The following is a 6883-nucleotide window of genomic DNA, read 5'->3' on the forward strand; positions in this document are numbered from 1 at the left end:
GGAGGGAGGAGATGAGGGAACGAGCTCACTGGTTTCTCTGTCTGGAATAGGAGGGATCATAAGTGGAGGAGGGATTTGCTGGGGCACAGAGGATGGTGTGGGGAGCGGAGTTTCAGGTAAGGTAGTGACGGGAGAAGGAAAATTGACTGAGGGGTACCCCAACCCTTGTTGGGGGGCCCTGCAGTGAAAATGTCCTGATCCTGGAGAAGAAGGAAGAGGCTTCATGCCAGCCAGAGGCCCCCTAAGGCCTGGGGAGGAGGAGAGAAGGACAGAAATAGAAACAGAGCAGGAAGGAGGCGGATGATCTGGGCAAACAGGGTGGGAGGCAGCAAGGACAGAGGCACCAGAGAATCACAGGCCAAGAGGCTCCCTCACCCAGTGACCCAGCCGCACTTATCTGTCTCAGTCATCACGACTCCTGGGCACGGAGGGCTTCCCACACGCCAGGCACTGTGCTCGCAAACCCTCCCTGATGCATGAAAAGATGACATGCAACCCAGCACTGGGCACATAACGCTCACAAAATGAAGTTACTCAGCGTGAACGCATTTATACTCTGCAGCTGACACGTAGTGTGTGCACCCACCTTTTCTAGGTGAGGAAACAGTTCAGAGGTTAAGGAGCGTGCCCAAGATCATACAGCCGGTAAACGGCAGAGCCGTGGCTAGAAAGTTTATTGCCTCCAAATTCTGCACACCTAATCGTCTAACTATATTGTCTCTTGAGTCGCCTGATAGAGCTTTATTGAGCATGTTCTACGTAGTCCTGTGCAGGGGATACAGCCCTGAACAAAATAGACAAAACAGGGAACCCCTGCCTCTTGCGGGGAGACAGTAAACAAGCCAGTAAACGTGTAATGAATGTCTGGTGGTAAGTAAGTGTCATGAAATGAATGAAGGAATGAAAACAGGTTGATGGGACAGAATGACTGAGAGGCCTACTTTAGATTAGTGGTGGGGGTGGGTCAGAAAAGGTGATGTTGAAGCTGAAGAAATCCACTGGGGGAAGAACCCGGGAAAGGCATTCCTGGTAGTGGAAACAGCATGGGCAAAGGCCCTGAGACAGGACTGTGCTTGGTGCGTTGGAGGTAAGTGTGTCTGGACTGGAGTGAGGGGAGATTGGGAGGAGAGCAGGTGGGAGAGGCAAGCAGGGAGCAGATTCTGCAGAACCTCGTGGTCTGTGACCAAGGGTCAAGATTTTCTTCTCAGGCCTGTGGAAAGCCAATGAAGGGTTGTCAGCAGAGATTGCATATGGTCTGATTTCTGTGGAGACCCCAGCTTTGGAGTGGGGTGCACCTGCCTTCAAAACAAGATCGGGAACTGCCATCTCAGAACGTGACGCCCATCCATCGACATGTTTGGGGCACACATGGTCCCTGGCTTAGCCCTTTAGAGGACACCCACCACCTTCCTTCTCTTGTAACCCCAGGCCCTTCATTTAATAGAGAACCAATGCCAATGATATGCTCGTTCTTTCAAAATTAAAGCTCTAAACCCAAGGAACAGGTACACCAGTGAGAGAGGGCTGGTGTCTTCCAGGAGGAGTGTTTGAGCATCGGGTCTGTGCCTGGCACTGTAGATGCAGCACTGACCAAGAGGGACCCAGTCCCAGCCCTCCTGGGCAGACAGATGACAATTCAGCGGTGATGGGAGCAGAAAAGGAGGCTGCGTGAGCCCAGAGGAGCTGCCCGACCCTGCCTGCAGGTTCCGGGATGTGCATTAGTCAGAGTCTTTTGGTAGCAAGTGACAGAACATAACTTAATGGGAGAGGCATAAAAAGCAGGCGTTCGTTGCCTCATGTAGGTAGGAAGGAGACAATTTAGGGTAAAGCTACAAGGAACTTGGCCTTAGACACCGGACCTCAGACTCAGCCCCACCAAGACACTGTCCTACTCATTTGTGTTCGTCTCAGCTCATATTATCCGTTCAACTGCATGTGCTGGGGAGAATGGACATTTATTCGCAGATACAGATGCAATCCTTCCAGCACCATAGCCCAGTGGGAAAATGGCAAAATCTCCAGTCTAAATGAAGAAAAAAAAAAATCCCAGGGAAAAGCTCAGATTGGACTGATTGGGGTCACAGGTCCCCCTTGCACTGGTTGTAGCATCCAAGGGAAGGGAATGCTTTGATTGGCCAGGAAGGGGTTGGCTTAGCCCTTAGTATTCAGGTGTCTGGGTCGGGTGGCCTGGGAGAAGGGGTGGTTAAAAAAAGTTGTTTGAACCATATGAAATTGCCAGTTTTGTAGGTCAGAAAGAACAATATTGGCGATTTCGTATGGTCGATCCTAAAAACTCACCAACGAAGTCACATGGGAAAGCTTATTAGGCTTGTAAATTTCATAGAAATCCCAGTAGACCACTCTGAAGGGTGTTTGGAAGAGGGGGTGATATTAGCTGAGACATAGGGGATGAGTGGAAATCACCAGGTAAAGACATGGTAATGGTGGGGGGAGTAGCAGGGCATGTTTCAAGCAGAGGAAAGATCTTATGCAAAGGCCGTCACGAGGAAGGACCGGGGCAGGCTTGCCACCGTGACCTGGCCATGGAGTGTTCTGACTGCGCAAACCGGAGCCTGTGTCCAACCAAACGAAGGATTGGGAGAGCAGGAGAAATGGATGCTGGGCGGGAAAACCCAAAATATATGCAGTTCAGAATTTCTTTGTTAGGCCTTTACTTCTCCACTTGGAGGTCTGCAATCTCATTTCTATTACAGCACTTATGTTGAAGAGGGTCATTTGCCCAAACTCAGACATGTCCTATATGGGTCAAATTTTTGGGGGGTCACGTATTAACTGACCACCTTCCCTGGATTCTGTGCTGGGCATATGAAGATGGATTTGTGAGGATTCACCTGGCTGCAAATAGAAAATGCATGACTGAAGACATTTGGTTATCTTATTAAGAATTCTGGAGTTAGGGGTTTGGAGGTTTGGTGTAATGGCTTATTGACATCACCAAGGGCCCATTTCCTACCCTTCTGTTTTACCTTCCTGAGAAGGGCAGATTCAGATTTTAGGCTTGTTGCCTCATGGTCATAAAATGGCCACCAGAGCTCCGGGCCTCCCTCACATCCTCACACCAATGAACTAAGTAGGAAGGAAGGGAGCAAATGGAAGTTTTCTTTGTGTCAAGGAAGAAAAACTTTCTAAAATAATAAGAGTAACAGCAATGCACACATGTGAGGTTCAACCTATTTCAAAAATTGTTAAAATTTTTGCATACATTAACTCATTTAAGAAGCCCTTTAGTCCTATGACCTCTCCAAACTTCAAGGGAGTCTGGGGAAGCGGGTGTCAAAGGAGAAGGAAAAATTTATGCCCTGGGCTGGGCACCTTGCTGCCCCCATCCAAACGGGGGTTCTGATGTCACAAACCATATAATGCAGTGAGAGTGGCTGTGGGATTATATGTAATTTCTAGTGCGTGGCTGTGCTCCAACCTTTATCTCCTAATTGAGAAAATACAAGAATGCAAAGGAATGACAGGGATAGAATTATTGGAATGATTCTGAAACCCCTAGAATGCAAGAAAACGCAACTGTTCAGAAACTTTGGTGGGTTACTCTTGGCAATACATTTCTTGTGATACGCCTCATGAGGGATTGTGATGGGCTGGTGGCTGTCACACTTTTGCAATTATCTATTACCTCATAAACCCAAACCAAGTGGCGTGAAACAAAAATTACTTTATTATGCTCCCAGATTCTGTGGGTCAGGAGCTTGATCGTGGTGCAGTAGAGATGGCTGAAATCATCTGGACACTTCTTCACTCATGTGTTCAGTTACTGAGCCGGGAGGACTGCAAAGCTGAGTTCAGCTGTGATTGTCAACCAGAGTGTGTTCACGTGGGCTCTCTATGTGGTCTGGGTTTCTTGCGGCATGTAGGTTGAGTTCCAAGTTGGACAGTCTGAGAATGCGTGTTCTGAGAGTGCAAGGTGGACTTGATGTTGGAAGTCACACGACTTAACCTCCATTGCACTCTATTGAATGAAGATGTCACAGGTTCAGGTTCAATGAGAGGAGAACATTGACTCTACGTCTTGAAGGAAGGAATGTCAAAGACTTGGTGGCCAGTTTTCAAAAACCACAACACATACCATGCATGAGCTGGCGATGCCAGCAAGCTATTTAACAACTACCCCGTCGTTAGAATGCACACTGGCCGCGCATTGGAGCAGATCATGGAACACCTCCCCCACCCCCGTATCAGGTAATGATTCTCTCACTTCTGAATCATGGGGAGTGTAGGGGTTTCCAGAGAAGGGTGGATTTGCTTAGGGGGATTGGGGAAATAGCTATTTGACAACTGTTGTGAAAGTATTTCTGTATTTTAACAACAGAAACAGTTCTCGAGTTGGAGGCCCACTGGATTCACTCCCACAGGAGATTCATAAACTTGGAACCTCCATTTGCCATTTTTGGATGCTTCCTAGGCCCATCTCTCACCTTTTCCCTGCTGATAGAACTCTAAATTTGTTTTGGTATTCACTCTCCCTGGGACATATTTCCCTTAGCCTGAGAGGGAGATTTGATTAGTCTAACATCCTCTTTGTAATTACCTCTTCCTTGCCATGATTGGGTTAGGCTTGGGCATATGGCTAAGTTATAGCCAATGAGACAAGCACATACACCCAAGAGGGAGTTTCTCTGAAATGTTTGCCTCTAAGAACTGTGGAAGAATCAAGGCCCCAAACTTTGTGAAGCAGAAGCCAGCTGTGCACACTGGGCCTTGCCCAAATTCGTGACTGACAAAATCAGAGGGCATAAAAGATGGTTATTGTTTTACTCCACTGTTTGGGGTATTTTGTTATGACTTGGAGGATTTTTTGAAGTATATATTTTATTGATTATGCTATTACTGTTGTCCCATTTTTCCTCCCCTTTCTTCCCTCTACCTTGCAGCACCCCTCCCCGCAGCATCTCCCACCTTCTGTCATGTCCATGGGTCGTACATATAAGTTCTTTGGCTCCTCCATTTCCTATACTATTCTTAACCCTTAACGCCTGCCTATTTTGTACCTACTATTTATGCTGCTTATTCCCTGTCCCTTTACCCTCCTTCTTCCCCCTCCCTTTTCCCTTGATCTCCATATCTATGATTCTAGTTGTTTGCTTAGTTTGCTTTCGTTTTTGTTTTTTAGGTTCAGTTGTTGATAGTCGTGAGTTTGTTGTCAATTTACTGTTCATAGTTTTTGATCTTCTTTTTCTTAGATAAGTTTTATACGATAAGGGCTTGGTGATGACGAACTCCTTCAACTTGACCTATCTGGGAAGCTCTTTATCTGCCCTTCCATTCTAAATGACAACTTTGCTGGAGAGAGTAATCTTGGATGTAGGTCCTTGTCTTTCTTGACTTTGAAAACTTCTTGCCAGCCCCTTCTTGCCTGCAAGGGTTCTTTGGAGAAATCAGCTGATGGTCTTATGGGCACTCCTCTGTAGGTAACTGTCTTTTCTCTTGCTGCTTTTAAGATTCTCTCCTTATCTTTAATCTTGAGTAACTTACTTATGATGTGCCTTGGTGTGTGCTTCCTGGGGTCCAACTTCTTTGGGACTCTGAGCTTCCTGGATCTCCTGGGAATCCATTTCTTTGGCCAGATTGGGGAAGTTCTCCTTCATTATTTGTTCAAGTAAGTATTCAATTTTTCGCTCTTCCTCTTCTCCTTCTGGCACCCCTATGATTCGGATGTTGGAAGGTTTAAAGTTGTCCCGGAGGTTCCTAAGCCTCTCCTCAGTTTTTTGAATTCTCGTTTCTTCATTCTGTTCTGGTTGAATGTTTATCCTTTCCTTCTGCTCCAAATCGTTGATTTGAGTCCCAGTTTCCTTCCCTTTACTGTTGGTTCCCTGTATATTTTTACTTGTTTTACTTTGCATAGCCTTTACTTTTTCCTCCATTTTGCAACCACACTTAATCAATTCAGTGAGCATCCAGACTACCAGTGTTTTAACTGTGTGCATCTGATAGGTTGGCTATCTTGTTCATTTCTTAGTTCTATTTTGGTGTTTTGATCTATTCTTTCATTTGGGCCGTATTTCTTTGTCTCAGCATGCCCGTTACATTGGGAGGGGCAGAGCCTTAGGTATTGGCCAGGGCAGGGCTACCCAGATCACTGCCTTGAGACACTGTGTGGGTGTGAGGGGTCCGAGGGGAAACAATGCCTCTTGCTCTGCTCTCAGCCAGCTTTCAGTCACTTCCCCTGCTATCCACAAGCAAATTGGGCCCTTCTGGTGCTTATTCCCAGGTGGGTGGGTTTGTGTAGATTCTAGGACCCCGTGGGTCTCCAATGGAGTCTTTGGTGAGGCTGGGAGTTTCTTCTGCCTCCACAACCCCCACAGGTTTTTACTTCCAGAGGTTTTGAGGCTTTATTTTCCCTCATTGGAACCCCAGACTGCACGGCCTATCTCACTCCCTAGGTGTTCCTCACTGTTTATCTTCATGCAAATATGAGACCGATCAGTTGTCCTGCCACCACCTTGGTGCGCGTTCTCTCTGCTTTGGCTGCCTGTCTCCGCCTCTGGTACTGGTCTGGATGTTTCTTCTTTAGCTCCTTGGTTGTCAGACTTACAGTTCTACTTTCTGGTAGTTCTGGTTATTTTTTGTTTTTAAATTTGTTGTCCTTCATTTGATTGTGCAAGGAGGCAATGTATATATATCTACATCTCCATCTTGGCCGGACGTAGAGGGAGGATGTTGTTTACTTGTGGCAGCTGGAGCTGTGGCTGCCATCTTAAGACCATGAGGTAACCAAAATAAGAATCAGTCAACAGAAATGAAAAGAACCTGGTGTCCCAATGACATTATTGAGTGAATGAATGAAGGAGTCTTAGAACTTCCCTGCCACTCGCATTTTATGTGACAGTAAACTCATTTTTGTTCTACTTAATTG

The sequence above is a fragment of the Pteronotus mesoamericanus genome, unplaced genomic scaffold (genome assembly GCF_021234165.1).
Source record: "Pteronotus mesoamericanus isolate MK-2021 breed Mesoamerican mustached bat unplaced genomic scaffold, CSHL_Meso_final contig_639, whole genome shotgun sequence".
In the NCBI taxonomy this organism is placed as follows: domain Eukaryota; kingdom Metazoa; phylum Chordata; class Mammalia; order Chiroptera; family Mormoopidae; genus Pteronotus; species Pteronotus mesoamericanus.